This window comes from Cervus elaphus, chromosome 1 (assembly GCF_910594005.1).
Source record: "Cervus elaphus chromosome 1, mCerEla1.1, whole genome shotgun sequence".
Lineage (NCBI taxonomy): Eukaryota > Metazoa > Chordata > Mammalia > Artiodactyla > Cervidae > Cervus > Cervus elaphus.
In genome coordinates this window covers 71,566,673-71,583,741 of record NC_057815.1, presented here as the reverse complement: position 1 = coordinate 71,583,741, position 17,069 = coordinate 71,566,673, and the positions used below count along the sequence as shown (strand labels likewise).

Here is a 17,069-nt window from a genome sequence, read left to right as displayed (position 1 = left end):
CCACCTCAAAATGTGCTGATGAAGACTACTGAGTTAATATAAAGAGCTCAGAACACGGCTGGACACATAATACACAATAAACATTGCTGTTACCATTTTTCCTACAGGTCAGGTGCACGGTCTAGGTACTCGGAAGCTTTTCCTGCCCCAGGCTAATTTTGTGCCTTGGTGGTTGAGTTGGTGGTCTTGGTCACAAGACAAGGGGGTAGCCGAGCAGCTGTAGGTGGAGTGGTGGCACGAGAATACCCAGAATTCGTGGGAACAGGAGGGCACGGACTTATCTGGCATGCATTTGGAATGGACATCCGAAGCCTCTATGGTGGTGGCTGTGAGAGACACATATTGCATCATGCTTGCTATTTTTTTTTTTGTGGCTGGAGCAGAGCAGAAGCTTTTCTTGGTTCAAACAGGAGTCACAAGCAAGGCCAAGCAGAGAAGCAGGGCAGCTGTCAGGAGAATTCAGGCTGGGGTGGGCTGAGTGCCTGGGCCGGCAGCCTGCAACAGGGAGGAACCCTGCACAACCGTGACCCACCCCTCGTCCAGCTGCTTGGGAGGAGGAAGGAAACTAGCATTTTCCCACTGCCATTGTGTGCCTGACAGGTTCATCAATCTTAGCTCAGCGCATCCTCTTAACCTCTCAAGCTGGTTGAGAGGCTCTTTTTTTTTTTAACCAAAGAGGAAGAGGAGAGGAGAAGCGTCCAAGGGCACGGGGAGGCACGGAGCCAGCCTACAAGCCTGGAGTCTCGATGCCGAAGCCCACCTTCCTTCCATGGCTTTGGATAGACCTCGCTGGCCCAGCCGCATATCAGCGGCAGCATCTGGCTTATCCTTAATCAACACGTGCGTGGCCAGAGGAGACAGAAATGCTCGAAGAGGCAGCCAGCTCCTGGCGCTGATGGCTTAACAAAAGGGGAAGCTTGAGCCCAAGCCTCCTTCCTGGTTCGAGTATCCCTCGCTGGCCGACCCCGTCTTTCACCTTCCGGCTCCCAGGGACCTGGACAGACCCTTGGCCTGGAGGGGGCAGCCTGTCCCAGTGCCAGCTCAGCGGGCTTGGCCCTTGTAACAATAGCTGGAAGGGCCTTTTGGAGCAAGTACTTCCTGAAGTGCCCAGAACAGCCGCCGCCGTCCTGGGGCGCAGGAACAATCACCGCGCAGGCCAGCTCCCGCCCTCCTGGGAGCCTCGGGGACTGAGGCTTCGGGCTCCAGGAGGGCTGCGAGGGTCAGGAGGGCCAGGCAGACCCGAAGAGCAGGGCTCGGACCGACCACGAGCCTGCACAGTGCAGGTCAGACCTCAGATTGGGTTTTTTTTTTTTTTTTCCCCTTTCCACATTGAAACTGGAGGGAAAAATCCTAGAGTCTCACTTTTCCTTACCTTTCCTGTAAACCAACTGCCTCATCCTTGATCTTTGTACATCTATCATTTTTCTTTAGGCTTTGTAAACAGGGAAAGGGAAAAGGAAAAAACAAAAAACAGCCAAAAGGAAGAAATAATTTCTGGAATCAGATGATGCACTCATTTAATCATTCAGCAACACTGAAGGAGGCCTGGTATGTACAAAACACAATGGGGAACAAAAACGGATGACTCAGTATTCACTCACTTAATCGACTTATCTACTCATTTCATACAAATGACACAGCCCTGCCCCAGTGCCAGGAGTTGTGGACGTGGCGATGCCTGGGTGGCTTGGGCTCTGCCCAGTGTGGGTGGCAGATAAGTGAGCCAGGAGTTGAAATACCCAGTTTATGTGATGAGTGCTAGAAGGGGAAGTGTAGGGTGATGAGGGGCATGCAGGAGGGCAGCGGAACCCAGTCAAGAGTCTGAGAAAAGGAACTGGAGGAAGCCTGGGGGAAGATAAATCAGGCCGTGCAGTGGGGGAAGTTCTCCCAGGAAGAGATACTGGCATTTGTGAAGCTGGATGGGATAGGAATGCATGTTTTCCAAGAAACATGAAGTAGGTCCCTGTGCCCAGTTTGTGAAAGGAATGATCACCTTCAGCGGTCATGACTCCAGCCCACCTGGGTTAGAGTCCTTGCTTGGCCACTTCTTACTGTGTGTGCTTGGCCAAGCTGTCAACCTTTCTGTAAGGAACTTTTCTTGTCTGTCAAATGGAGAGAATGAAGAAACCAGTCTGTACTTCCTAGGTTGTGATCAAGATTATGATGAGTTAACACATGAGAAGGGCTTCAGGGCTGTGACTGGTGTGCAGTAAGCCCTAGGGAAGTCACAGCTAGGGAGAGGTGGGGATAGCAACAGGAAGCTTGGAGAAATGAGCTCCAATCGTGGGCCAGGCTCTAGCAAACTGGGCTTCCCAGGTAACACTAGTGGTAAAGAATCTACCTGCCAATGCAGGAGACACAGGAGATGTGGGTTCAAACCCTGGGTGGGGAAGATCCTCTGGAGAAAGCAATGGCTACCCACTCCAGTATTCTTTTTTTTAATATAAATTTATTTATTTTAATTGTAGGCTAATTACCTTACAACATTGTAGTGGTTTTGCCATACATTGACATGAATCTGCCACGGGTGTACATGTGTTCCCCATCCTGAACCCCCCTCCCACCTCCCTCCCCATCCCATCCCTCTGGGTCATCCCAGTGCACCAGCCCAGAGCTTGGAGAATCCCATGGACAGAGGAGCTGGTGGGCTATAGTCCACAGTGTTGCAAAGAGTCAGACACAACTGAAGCCACTTAGCCCACACACACACTCTAGCAAACCAAGTAGAATCAGAAAGACCCAGCTCCTGCCCTTGGGAAATCTGCAGTACTGAGTTGGTAAGAACTTGGACCTGGAATCAGAGACACATGGATTCCAGTCTCATCTCATCTGTGTGATCTTGGGCAAATTATCTGTCCTTCCTGAGCCTCACTTTTCTCCTCTGTAAAATGGGTATAATGACAGTATATTTCTTATATGGTTAGGGTGAGAATCAACTGAGATAATTTATATTAAATAAATAGCATTGCAAACACAGTGTTAGAAAAATGGTAGTTATGATGGCAGCTGGTATAAGATGAGAGAGAAATAACCCCAATATTAATATAAGTGCAAATATCTTATAATAATCAAGAGGATGGTGCCCTTGGATACTGTGGCTACAACCTCTCAGCGGTTCCTACAATAAAGAGTGCCTTTTCACTGACTTCATCTCCTGTCTTCACCTTTCCTGCTTGCTTTCTACTTTAGCTATCCTAATTTACATCTATACTGGAAGGCTCCACTTCCAAACCTTTGGATCACAGGTGAAACATCATTTACCAGCAGAAGTCTTCCCCGACCACAGGCGTGGTCAAGTTTATGTCCCCCTGCTATACGCTCTCTAGTACCCTTTATTTTGGTTAGTGTCTGTTTTCCCATTTAGCTATAAGCACCGTGAAGTCAGAGATCATATCTATTTTACTTATTATTGTATCTGTGGCACTTAGTATAATCCCCAGGTCAAGAAGCCGATAAATATTCATCAAATGAATGAATATCAAGAATACAGCACAAGATTCAATTCTTAGACAGGGAGAAGCTGCCCCTTTATGTTCTTTAAGTCAAAATAGCAGACCCGAGACCCCTGTTTCTCTGTCTGGACAGCAGTGTAATTGATCCATCCCACTGTAATGAACTGGAGGGCTGATTAAGAGCTTATGTAAATGTCAAAACCTTTGGCAGCCCTTCATTTACCTCCGCTTTTGCCATGACTCAAAGCACGGAGATTTGTCAGAAGAGAAAGCTTTCAGAGAACACCCACACCCAACAGTGGAAACCTTAGAAGAGTGGAGCGCAGGGGAACGTCCCTCGGTGAAGGCTTAGGGGGTTCTGGACAAGTTTTCAAAGGCATATGGAGACAAGATGTCAGTGTGAGCTTGTTTCTCTGACAGAATCTGAAATGCTTTTAACCAGCAAGTTTCCAAGAGGCTTTTAAGTGAAGAGGTTAATGTTGTCGGTTTATAAATAAATGGATGTTTGTGGTGACTTCACCGTGGTTCATGTGACAGGGTGAACTGTGGGGAGAGGAGATGGTGCTTTGAATCAATAGCTTAACTGCTTCTTCTGCCTTTTGGTTCAGTGAGTAGGAGGAGAGAGAGCCCTGAATGAGTCATGGGGGGAACCTTTCTTTCTAATCCTAGCCTTGCCTCTGATTAGCTGTGTGTGACTGTGGGCACAAAGTAATAGTTCTCTGCCTCTGTTCCTTCATTTGTTCAATGAAAAAAAAAACCTCATTAAAGTATTGTAAAATTAACCTGTAGTAACGGTCTCTAGAATTCATGGAGTCCTTACTATGTGTCAGTACTTCTATGAACTTTGTTGATCTTCTCAGCAACCTATGAGATAGGTTTTACTGTTATCGCCCCCATTTTACAGATGAGGACACTGAGGTACAAAAATTAAACACCTTACCTTCCCAAAGTCACACTGCTGCTAAGTGGTGGAGCCAGGATTTGAACACAGATTGCCTGGCTCTGTAATTGGTTTTAATAACTGTGCTACACTATACTATCTCTCAAAGTTGGGGTGGGGGGCACATGGCTTGGGAAGGGCTTTAAGAGGAAGAGAGCCCAGTTGCTTCTTGGCTAGCCAGGATCTCAACAGAGTCTTCAGTGGGAAAGAGAAGTGGGGAGTGGTGGCTGAAGAGATATTATGTCTCTATGGTAACTGCCCCTTTTGGAAGGTGAACTTTTTATTTTTATGGCTACTATTGGGGAATTAGAATGCTGAGACCCTGAGCTGGGAGACAGGTATGGACTTAGGTCCAGGGTTGGCTACTTGTGTAACTGTTAGGGTGAATTACTAATCTGATCTGAGCTTCATAGCTCACCTGAAAAATGGACCTAGAGATTATCATACTAAATGAAGTCAGTCAGACAGAGAAAGACAAATGTCGTGTGATATCACTTATATGTAGAATCTTAAAAAAGGATACAAATGAACTTATTTACAAAACAGAAATAGACTCATGGAACACAGAAAACAGACTTAGGGTTACCAGAGGGGAAGGTGGGGAGGGATACATTGGAAACTTGGGATTAATAGATACACACTACTATATAGAAAATAAATGATAAAGATGCACTGTACAGCACAAGGAACTATATTAATATCTTGTAATAACTTGTAATAGAAAAGAATCTGAGAAAGAATATATATTTCTAACTGAATCACTTTGTTGTACACCTTAAACATTGTAAATCAACTGTATACTTCAATTAAAAAATTGGACTGTCAAGATTATAGGGTGTTTTATGAATTACATAAGAAATTACATAAGAGGTACTCAGTGAGTTTCTCCCCCCTTTTTCTCATAGCAGCAAGAAGATGAATTTATTTAATCACACCTTAAAAGTGGCTTGGGATATGTTTATTCTCTGGGTTCTTCAGACAAGCTGCATTTGTCTATCAAAGAGCAATTTCCTGGTCCTTTGGTCTGAGGCAAATGGCCATTTCCCATGAGGTTTTAGCCTTGTTAGGGGTAGAGTCTCAGCCCCATTTCAGTGATGAGCTGGAAATGGATATGAAATATGAGACCATTGGGTTCCATACACTTTTACTGGGCATCATTTCCATGCCATGTGTCCTGATCTAGGGACTTGGTTGTTCAACCGTGAAGCCAACTGGATGATTGGCTGTGGCCTTTTCTGTGAGACCCGAGGAACTGGCTAAGGCTTCTTATTAAGGAAGCAGGAAGCCAAGCTCACCAGCAGATAAACCCAAGCCAGCCTCCAGGATGGCTTCTTGGAGTCATTTGCCAGAGAGTCCAGATGCAGGGTCCAGTGAGGTCAGGAGGGACAGGGAGTATACACAAAATTTTTAAAGCTGGATTGGATCTGGAGGAGCTTAAGATCCTAGTGGGGAAGGTTCTAGATAAGCCCAGGTAGACATGTGTGTGTGCATGCTTAGTTGCCCCAGTTGTGTCCCACTCTTTGTGACTCCAAGGACAGACTCTAACTCCCCAGGCTTCTCTGTCCGTGGGATTCTCCAGGCAAGAATACTGGAGTGGGTTGCCATGTCCTCCTCCAGGGAAACTTCCTGACCCAGAGATCGAACTGATGTCTCCTGTGTCTCCTGCCTTGCAGGTAGAGTCTTCATCACTGGGGCCACCTGGGAAGAGGTGCATGGCTGTGTTAGCCCAAAGACAGAGGGCGAAGACAGGGCTCAGATGGTATACTCAGCATTGGAAGAGAACCAGATAAAACCTGAAATTCTCTTGCTAAACCAGTCCAGGGGCAGACATTTTAGGTGGGGGGCCACATTGAAACAGGAAGGAAAACTGACTTTGCTTCTGCCCCTGCCTACTTGGTGATGATAATATCTGTATGTATGGAACATTTGCTGTGGGTCAGGGGCTGTGAGCGCTTCCTGGGTGGCTCAATGGTAAAGAACCTACCTGCCAAGCAAGAGACGCAGGTTCAATCCCTGGGATGGGAAGATTCCCTGGAGAAGGAAATTGCAACCCACTCCAGTGTTCTTGCCTGGAAAATGCTATGAGCAGAGGAGCCTGGTGGGCTATAGTCCGTGGGGTCATGAAGTGTTGGACACGACTTAGTGACTACACAGTACAGCGGTACAGGGGCTGTGAACATGCAATCTCTTTTAATATCCAGAGCAAGCCTGCAACATTAGAACCTATTTTCTCCATCTTATAGAGAGAGAACTGCTGGAGTTCAGGAATATGGGATGACTAAGCGTTGGTCAAATATTTAGAAAACATGAGGGCCGAAGCAATGATTTCCAACTCCTCGACTTCCTCTCTTGGCATGTTTTCTGGGCTCCTGTTCTTTCTCCATTCACATGCCTTCTTTCCCCTGGCCAGGTCCTAGAAGGCCCTTGTGGTTTAATTAGTAACCAGAAAATCTGCTGGCTCTTGCCATTTCTCCCACTTGTAGGTTCTTAACAAAGAGCTGATGTGCCTTCTCTCCCTCTGCCAACTTTGGCCACCTAATCTGAAGACAGCTTCTCCTACTAGTGGTAGGATTTCAAGGGGGTACAAGTTTCCTGAGCTTAGGCTAAAGGACCCTTGAGTAGCACAGTATAGGGCCCCTCACAAGCATGGCCAGCCCGCCGGCAATTAATGACATTTCAGGACAGAACCTTGAGACATGTTCTCCTTCCAATGAATGATGCCCTTGCCTATTGGTAAGTCTTCCCCATTTATGCCTGTTTTCCTGTGTCTTGCTGCATTCATCCCAGGGCTCTGGGGGAAGTCTGCCTGGCCCAATGTCCTTGCAACACTTTACTCAAGGTCTTTTGGGTTGTTATGCAAACATACACCTCAGGCAATATTCTCAAGGCTACTAAGAGATTGGAAAAAAGATTAGATTTCCCTTTTAAAAAACTTTTAATTTAATATTGGAGAATAGCTGATTAATGGGGCTGGTGGTCCAGATGGTAAAGAATCCACAATCCTGCAATGCAGGAGACCTGGGTTTGATCCCCGGGTCAGGAAGATCCCCTGGAGAAGGACATGGCAACCCACTCCAGTATTCTTGACTGGGAAATGGACAGAGGAGCCTGGTGGGCTATAGGCCATGGGGTCGCAAAGAGTTGGACACGACTGAGCAACTCAGCATTAGCATGAACATGATAGCTGATTAACAGTGTTGTGCTAGTTTCAGATGAACAGCAAAGGGACTCAGCCATACATATACCTGTGTTCATTCTCCCCCAGACTCCCCTCCCATCCAAGCTGCATGGACATGAGCAGAGTTCCCTGGGCTACAGTAGGACCCTGAGGGGTATCCATTTTAAATATAGCAGTGTGTACATGTCTATCTCAAACTTCTTAACTGTCCCTTCCCCACGTCTTTCCTCCCTGGCAACCATAAATCCATTCTCCAAGTCTGTAGACTCCCTTTTTATTGAACAAAAAGGTGTAAGACTTGGCTTACACTTTTACTTTTTCCTCAAGGTGTTGATATTGTCATGGACACAGCTGGATAGGATGTTAGAAACAGCCTTGTGGTCAGTCTGGTTCCCCATCCTCTCTTGTAAGTTTAGGTCCTGAGGGCTAGTTTTGGTATCTGCCTGGCTGTAGAAGGTGGTTGCTTCCCTCTACCTCTTTCACTCAATTTGTATGACTTGAGGTGCTTATTATGTGTCAGGGAATGTTCTAGATGGTAGTGATATGACATAGACCCTGCTTTCACAGACCTTGCAAATTCTGTAAGGGTGGTTGACATTAGGCAATTACTGATATGATAAGCACTCTCATCAGGGAAGCAGCAGGTGCTACAGGAACTCATAAATGGAGCACTACCTAATGAGATCAGGGAAGACTTCCTGATAGAAGTAACTACTAAACTATGCCGACACTTGTGAGGCATTGATGAATGAAATTTCCATGAATTTTGTCATCAAGGCTTGAACATTTTCTTACTTCAAACGGGATATTTATACTCACTGTATAAATGGAGATTGAGCAGAAATTTGAAATAATTTGAAAAATTCTAAAGACTCATGTCTAAAATTAAAAAATGGTCTAGGTTTCTCCCTTCCATCTTGCTCACCATTAGGGCTGGGCAGACCTATAATTTAACCTGGGTATGGTTAAATTTTTTGACTCCTAATTGACATTGACAAACAAGAGGATGTTTAAAAGAGGGGGGTCACCAAGAAGTGGAGAGGCTTGAACCTTTGTCATACAAGGACAGGATTGTATTTTTTAAAGGCATGAATATTTTCTTTATTACAATGTTTAAAAATATGCATTATTTCCAGAATATTCTTTTCTAAAAATAACAGCCTAATTGAGATAATTTATATGCAATTCATTACATAGGATACAATTCAGTGGATTTTAGTAGATTGCACAACTATCAACACTATGTAAGTTCAGAACATTTTCATCAGTCCCAAAAGAAGACTTGTACCTATTAGTCACTCCTTACTGTTCTCTCCTCCCAGCCCCTGGCAGCCAGCAATCTACTTTCTATCTCTAAGGATTTACCTATTCTGGCCCTTTCATTATAAATGGAATTATAGAACATGTGGCCTTTTGGTTTCCTGTTTCTTTTACTTAACATAATAATTTCAAGGTCTCATACATTCTTGATAAGGTATAAATTAGCTCCATAGTTGGATAAAAATGTGTCATTATCAACCAATATTTTAAATGCATATACTCTGATTCAGAAACTTTATGTCCAAGAATTAATCCCTCAGAAATGTTCTCACAGTAAGACAGTTGTGAAAAGACATTGGTTGAAGCATTAACAAAGACTAGGAAAAAAAATCTAAAGTCTGTCAGATAGGAATCTGGCTGAATATATTACAGTCTATAGTGGAGTGATGTGCAGACATTCACAGAATGAGTAGGTCCTGTATGAAGTGGTGTGGAAGGATCTCCAGAAAGAATTGATAAGTGAATATAAGGGAACATAGCAAGACAGAGAACAGTGTATAAAGCTGACTTTCACCAGCATAAAAAAAAAAGTGTGCATATACATTTATATGTGTGTGTGTATATATATGTGTGTGTGTGTATGTGTATATATACGGAGGGAGGAGGGAGGAATAAGACAAAGGAGAGGAGGAAAATATCTCTGGTAGGATGTCTAAAAATGATTTACAGTGATTGTCTCCAGGGAAGGGACATGGGAAAGGGACTCTAGAAGACAGGGAGGGGGAGAGAGGGAGACTTGCTTCAGATCGCTCTCTTAAAAAAATTGAACCAATTTATAGACATGCAAATATTTAGGATTGTATTTTAAAGGGGATACAGTAAGGCAGCAGCAAAGCCATGAGAAACCTCACATTTTGCCTGGGACAGAGTAGACCTCCATCCTCCTCCTACTCATTAAATAGTACATACATCCCAGATGGAATGCCCTATATGATGACTCAGAGTCATTAATAACATGACCACTTGTGCAGTGCCAAGATTAGACAGCCAAAAGCCGAGAGTCTGTTGTGTTGAAGTGGTGCTGGGTGGGAAGCACTCTCTCCAGAGATCAGGGCAGGGTATGACTTGCCAGAGGAGGGTTCATAGAATGTTTAGACTGTGACTCATGAAGGTCGCAGATGAATAAATAGTTCTCTTTCTGCTGTGACTGTTGATAGGACTGGTGACAGCTTACCTTTGCAGTGGCCAAAAAAAAAAACCTGATTCTGATTTTTGACAAGTCAAACTTTCCTAACCAGCCAGGCCCTCAGAGGGACCACCATGAACCTGGCCAAAGCCAAAGGGCAATGAAGCAATGGGTGCTCTTGAAAGCCATGAAATCAGAAAAGCAGACATCTCCTCCCAGCCAAGGAAGAGTCATCACTGGGAAGGAAGGAATGGAGAAGGAAGTTTTCCCATTCCAGAATTGGAGTGGTTATCTTGCTTCTTCGTGTGGCTAGTTGGCCATAGACTACCACTTTGTTCTCTGTTAATAGCCTTAGAGTCTCATAATTCCAATGAGAAGAAACATGATCCTCTTTTTGGAAACAATTATATAATTTAGGATATATTTGGTTACAAGTAACAAAAAATCTGACTGATAGTGCCTACTCCATGAAGATGGTTAACTATCTTATGTAATATGAAGACTGGAAGTAAGTACTTTAAAGTGAGAACTTCAGGACAACAATGTCCTTTAGATGCCAGGAACATTTCCATTCTCCATACATATTTCCATTTCCCACATACATATGTGGGTCATTGATCATTGATTCTTCTTGTTTCCCCATGGCTGCAAGATGGCTATCATATTCCCAGATATCACAACAGTATTCAAAGATAGAAAACTGGTAGGAGGTAAGGGTGTAGAGAGGCAAAGGATCCTTTCCCTGGAATGACTATGTCATTTTATCAATGAAGGAACAAAAGTATCACAGAAGCCCTCCCAGCTGACATATACTTATATATAATTGATCAGAACATTATTAATCAGAATTGGGTCATGTGTCCGTCTACGCTTAGCTGCAAGGGAGACTGGCAAAATGAAACTGTTAATGAACAGCCATGAATGACTTAGACTTTATGATTCAGCCCCACAAGCCTGGACACTTCGCTGTCTTGTCTGTTGTCAACGAAGAAATTTATTGAAGGCAGGGAATGGTTTCTACCATATACCCTTAGAAAGCTACTTAAACATTATACTATGAAGACACATCATTAATATACCATTTAAAAACACAGGGATAGAGGTGTGACTAAGTAGAATTTTCAAGGCAAGAAGATCTACAGGGATGTGATGTGTCCGAGTGACTTAGCGGGTGCTCACAGAAGACTGCAGAGAAAAACAAAATCACTTAACATGCCCTTTGCTATACTCATCCTCTGTGAACCTTCCCAGCCTCCCCAGGCAGAGCCCCAGATCTTCCTCCTTGCTCCTGTTGCACTCTGCACACGCCTTCATCATACCCATCACCACACTGAATTCAGAGTCAACGGTCCCAGTTCTATGTGTCATGTCTTTCTGCATCAGTGCTGGGAGATCTTCCATGGCGTCCTATTGTCACCAAGGCATGGGCTTTCATTGAAGGTAAACCCAGGTGATCATTTAACTAAGCTCACAAGGCCTTTTGTGCTTACTTCAAGGTATTTACTTCTTCAGTCTCACGTTTCCCCACTTGGCTTCTCTTTGACTCCTGCATTTCATACACACTCAACTCAGGAAGCTGCCCCTCTCTCCTCTTGACACCTATGCACCCCTACCCTTCTGCATAGAACACTCTTCTTTCCCTGGGTCTGCTCAACCTCTTCTCACCCTTCCAGCTTTAGCTTAGGTGTCACTTCCACCGGGAAGCCTTTGCCAGCTCCCACACTGGGCTCGGTAGCCTTGCTCTGCGTCCTTTCACACTCTGCATATCTCTCGGTAGTGGAACTCTGGGTTTCCCAGCCGTGGGACTGGGTTGCATTCACCCCTTCATTGCCGATGCTGGGTACAGTGCCTGATTCATCCTGTCTGAACGGCTGAGTGACAGCAGCTTTTTTTAAATGAAACGTTTTGTGCCACATCAGCTGGCAGAGCCCACAGGTGCGGCCCTGGTCCAGACGAGGAGATGACTGAGCGCTCACTAGTGCTGTAGTAGAGCGAGCCCTGGGCCAGCTGCCCTGCCATCCTGTGGCCCCGGACAAAGCACATCCTCCCTTTGGGCACCCACATTTCTCTTCTTGAAGAGAGGGAGAGATAGAGAGGTGGGGGAGTGGGGAAAAGAATTTGTTTTCAACTTTTAAAAATAAAAATCAGGAAATGTCTCTTTTGTTTTATTTCCCCAAAGAAATATTACACTAAAGTCTGATCTCAAAAATGTAATACTGGAGAGGCTCTGGCTGAAGCAGGGGCACATGAAGGTTTTGGTGTTGTCATAAGAAGTCACCTCTAAGTGGCTTAAAACCAAGTGAATTGAGTATTTTACAGGTCTGTGGGTTAGAAGTCAGAGGGGTCTCACTAGGTGAAAATCAAGGTGTTAGCAGGGCTATAGCCATGGAAAGCCTGGAGAGGTGAACAGTTCTTGGCTCACGGCCCTTCTCTGTCTTCAAAGCTAGCACCGTGGCCTCTCTCTGACCATCCTCCCATAACCACAGTGCCCTCTGACCACAGCTGGGAAAGATTTTTCACTTTTAAGGTCCTGGGTGATTAGATTGGGCCCAGTGGATAATCCTGGGTAATCGCCCCATCTCAGGGTCCTTAACTTCATCTCACCTGTAAACTTCATCATACCCATAAACTTCATCACACCCTTTTGCCATGCAAGGCAACATATTCACAGATTCTGAGGCTTAGAACATTGACATCATTGTGGGGCCATTATTCTGCTACTGCAAGTCAGTGGGAACAAAGTGGGCTCGATAGGAGCCTTTCACTCTGGGTTTACCTTCTTGGGCAGCCCTTGACCTCACAGTGTTCCCTGAAGTCCTAGAGCTGAGTTAAGGATCTCAACGATCTCTCTTTTCTAAAGAAGACATACAGATAGCCAAGAGACATATGAAAAGATGATCAACACCACTAGTTATTAGAAAAATGTCAATCAAAACTACAAGGGGTACCACTTCACACCAGTCAGAATGGCCATCATTAAAAAGTCTGCAAATAATAAATGCTGGAGAGGATGTGGAGAAAAGGGAACCTTCCCACACTGCTGGTGAGAATGTAAATTGGAGTGGCCGCTATGGAAAACAGTATGGAGGTTCCTCAAAAAACTAAAAATGGAGTTGCCATATGACCCACCAATCCCACTCTTGGGCATATATCCAGAGAAAACTCTAATTTGAAAAGATCCATGCACCCTAATGCTTATTGCCACACTATTTACAATAGCCAAGGTATGGAAGCAACTTAAATGTCTGTCAACAGATGAATGGATAAAGAAGATGTGGTACATATATATAATATATATATCTACACATACACACACAATGAAATATTACTCAATCATAAAAAAGAATGAAATAATGCCATTTGCAGCAACATGGATGGACATAGAGATTGTCATACTAAATAAAACAAGTCAGATGAAGACAAATCCCATATGGTATCACTTGTATGTGGAATCTAAAAAATGATACAAGTGAATTTATTTACAAAACACAAACAGACTCACAGACATAGAAAAATGCATGGTTACCGAAGGGGAAAATGGGGGAGGGATAAATTAGGAGTTTGGGAATAGCAGATACAAAATACTATATACAAAATAGATAAATAATAAGGTCCTATTAATACTATATAGCACAGGAACTATATTTGTTATTCTGTAGTAGGCCATGATAGAAAACCATATATATATATATAAATATATACACGTGTATATACATATGTATACACCCATATAATTTACATATATATAGATACATGTAAAACAGAATTACTGCTATACACCAGAAACTAACACAACATTGTAAATCAACTATATACATCAATAAAAAATAAAATAAAAGATCTCAATGGTCTCTACGATCTCTTCTGGGCTTGAACAACTTTACTGAATAGCTCTGTGACCTTGAAAAGCTATCTGTCTGTTCCTTCATTTTCCCAACTACAAAAGGTGGTAATGTCTGTCTACTGGGTTGTGCTGAAGTTAAAGGAAACAATCTGCAAAACACTTAGCCCAGTGCTGGCACACAGTCAACGTTCACCAAACATTAGTTATTTTTGTTATTAGGTGTCTAAGGAGCCTTTCCATTTCAATATCTGCAATTCAAAACATATATACAGCAGAAGGGATTAAAAAAAAAAAACACACACCTGGTTTTCCTGGGTTATTTAACCACCACACTGAAAATTTTAAAATGTCTCAGTTATTTGACCTAAAAAACAAAGCATATTTTTGTGCCTCTGGGTTTAGAGACTCATGAGAAAAATGGGAAATACGATGGGTACCAAGGAGAACGAGGAGGCTTGCAGACAGCAGGGGTCTGCTCACACCAGGAGGCAGCGTGCAGGCCCTGGTGTTTATTTAGGAACGTATAAAAAGGTCTGAGGCTGTGGCTGTGAGACAGCTTATGAAACACAAACATTAGGGAAGTTTACTAAAGATCAGGCTTGAGTTTTATAGCTTTTGGAAGAAGCACCACATTCCAGATGACAATAAAAATCTGGCCTTCTAAAGGTACCTAGCCCCTCGTGTCACTTTTGAGTACATGAACCCACAAGAATGTTCAAGGGAGGGGCCATTCTTTCTCAAGAGATATATCTCCCTTCTCTAGTCTTCAGAGTCTCGTGATGACATCTTGGGCTAAAGCGCTGTGAGTCCAGTGGTGGTGACTGTTAAGTGGACTCATCCTTTCTGTTGCGGTGTCATTTACCACTTGGAGGATTCTACCCTGAACTAAAATGTGGAAAAATTTTATGCACCAAGATGCTAATTGCAGCTTTATATACAAAAGTTCCTAAATGGAAAGCATCTCAATTTGGCTGTGTTAGGAGAAGGACTTAGTGAATTACAACACATCCAGATAATGGAATAAAAGGCAGCCAATGCTTATAAGAAGCTTCACATAACATGAGCAACTGCTTAGAGCACATTAACTGAAAAAACATAGATGTAGGATACACATTTGTATAAGCAATCTAGTCTCTATGTTGTTAGGAAATATATCAAAAAGATTTTGTGCTTGATCCCGGTGTCTGAAATATGGAAAAGTGGTTCCCCCTACTTAGTATTTTTCTCTATTTTTCTGTCTCTTACAGCCAGAAGAATGGCATAGTGCTTAAATACATTGGGTATGAAGGCAGACTGCCTATGACCTACCTCTTAACCTCTCTGAATCTTAGTTTTCTGATCTGTCATGTGGGAATAATAGTCATCCCTAGTTTGTAGGATGGATATTAGCATGAAAAAGAATTCAGGTGAAAGGCTTGACACAGAACTTTGTACATAGTCAGCACTCAAGGGATGTGGGCTGGTGTCACTATTTTCCTGCCTAAAGTACCTCCAACAAAACTCACAACTATAAAAAGAGGAAAATATAGGTTGCTTTCCTACCTTTAATTCAGTCAAAGACTTACCCCACAGTGTTATTTAACAATCTTCCTTTTTATTCATCCTTAATTACCTATGTTATTTTGGAAAGCAGTTATATAGTCAGCAGCCAAAAGCCTTTCCTGTGAATGAGAATACTCAGCTCTTCTGTTTAGAGAAAAGTCTAAGACCCCGGCTCGTCCTTCACCTGCCCACAAACCCTGAGACTCTGCTCCCATCTTTCAGTGCTTTGGGAGGTCTCCTGAGATGCCCATCTGTGTATCTACCAGCTGTGTCAATTGGGCTGTCCATAACAGAAAGTGATCCAAGAGGTATAAACGAGTGCATTAGTGATTTATTGCTGCATAACAAAAATGTCACAAACCTTAGGGGTCTAACCAACATGCATTTATTAATTCACAGTTTCTGTGGGTCAAGAGTTTGGCTTGGTTGAATCCTCGGCTCAGGGTCTCACACGGCTGCAATGAAGGTGTCAGCTGGGCTGTATTCTCATCTGGAGGCTTGGTTGGGGAAGAATCTACTTCCAAGCTCACTCAGGTTGTTGGCAGAAGATATTTTCTTACAACTATAAGCCTGAGGTCCTGACTTCTTACTGCCTGGAGGCCCCTCTCAATTCCTAAAGGGCACTCATAGTTTCTAGAAGCCTCCTACAGTTTGTAGTCTTTCTGTAGTTTCCAGAAACCACCCATATTTCCTGGCCACGTGGGCTCTTACAACTTCACAGTTGACTTTGTCAGCAAGGAGAGTCCTTGAAAGAAGCAAGTCCACAAACAAGAGGAAACCTTGTTACATATAACCTAATGTTGTGGAAAATTCTGAATGAGATGGGAATACCAGACCACCTGACCTGCCTTTTGAGAAACCTGTATACAGGTCAGGAAGCAACAGTTAGAACTTGACATGGAACAACAGACTGGTTCCAAATAGGAAAAGGAGTATGTCAAGGCTGTATATTGTCACCCTGCTTATATAACTTATATGCAGAATACATCATGAGAAATGCTGGGCTGGAGGAAGCACAAGCTGGAATCAAGATTGCCGGGAGAAATATCAATAACCTCAGATACGCAGATGACACCACCCTTATGGCAGAAAGTGAAGAAGAACTAAAGAGCCTCTTGATGAAAGTAAAAGAGGAGAGTGAAAAAGTTGGCTTAAAGCTTAACATTCAGAAAACTAAGATCATGGCATCCAGTCCCATCACTTCATGGCAAATACATGGGGAAACAGTGGAAACAGTGTCAGACTTTATTTTTCTGGGCTCCAAAATCACTGCAGATGGTGATTGAAGCCATGAAATTAAAAGACGCTTGCTCCTTGGAAGGAAAGTTATGACCAACCTAGATAGCATATTAAAAATCAGAGACATGACTTTGCCAACAAAGGTCATCTAGTCAAGGCTATGGTTTTTCCAGTGGTCATGTATGGATGTGAGAGTTGGACTATAAAGAAAGCTGAGTGCTGAAAATTGAGGCTTTTGAACTGTGGTGTTGGAGGAGACTTGAGAGTCCCAAGGACTGTAAGGAGATCCAACCAGTCTATCCTAAAGGAGATCAGTCCTGGGTGTTCATTGGAGGGAGTGATGTTGAAGCTGAAACTCCAATACTTTGGCCATCTGATGCAGAAAGCTGACTCATTTGAAAAGACCCTGTTGCTGGGAAAGATTGAGG

General features: G+C 43.5%; 1 long non-coding RNA gene across 1 annotated transcript in view; it reads left to right on the top strand.

Annotated features, from left to right (window-relative positions):
- The first annotated feature begins 418 nt into the window (after positions 1-418).
- LOC122705727 overlaps positions 419-17,069 on the top strand; it is a 29,390-nt gene continuing 12,739 nt past the window's right edge. Inside the window, exons 1-2 of the long non-coding RNA XR_006344170.1 lie at positions 419-1,283; positions 1,432-1,548. This is a non-coding gene — a long non-coding RNA (uncharacterized LOC122705727). The remainder of the gene's footprint in view (positions 1,284-1,431; positions 1,549-17,069) is intronic.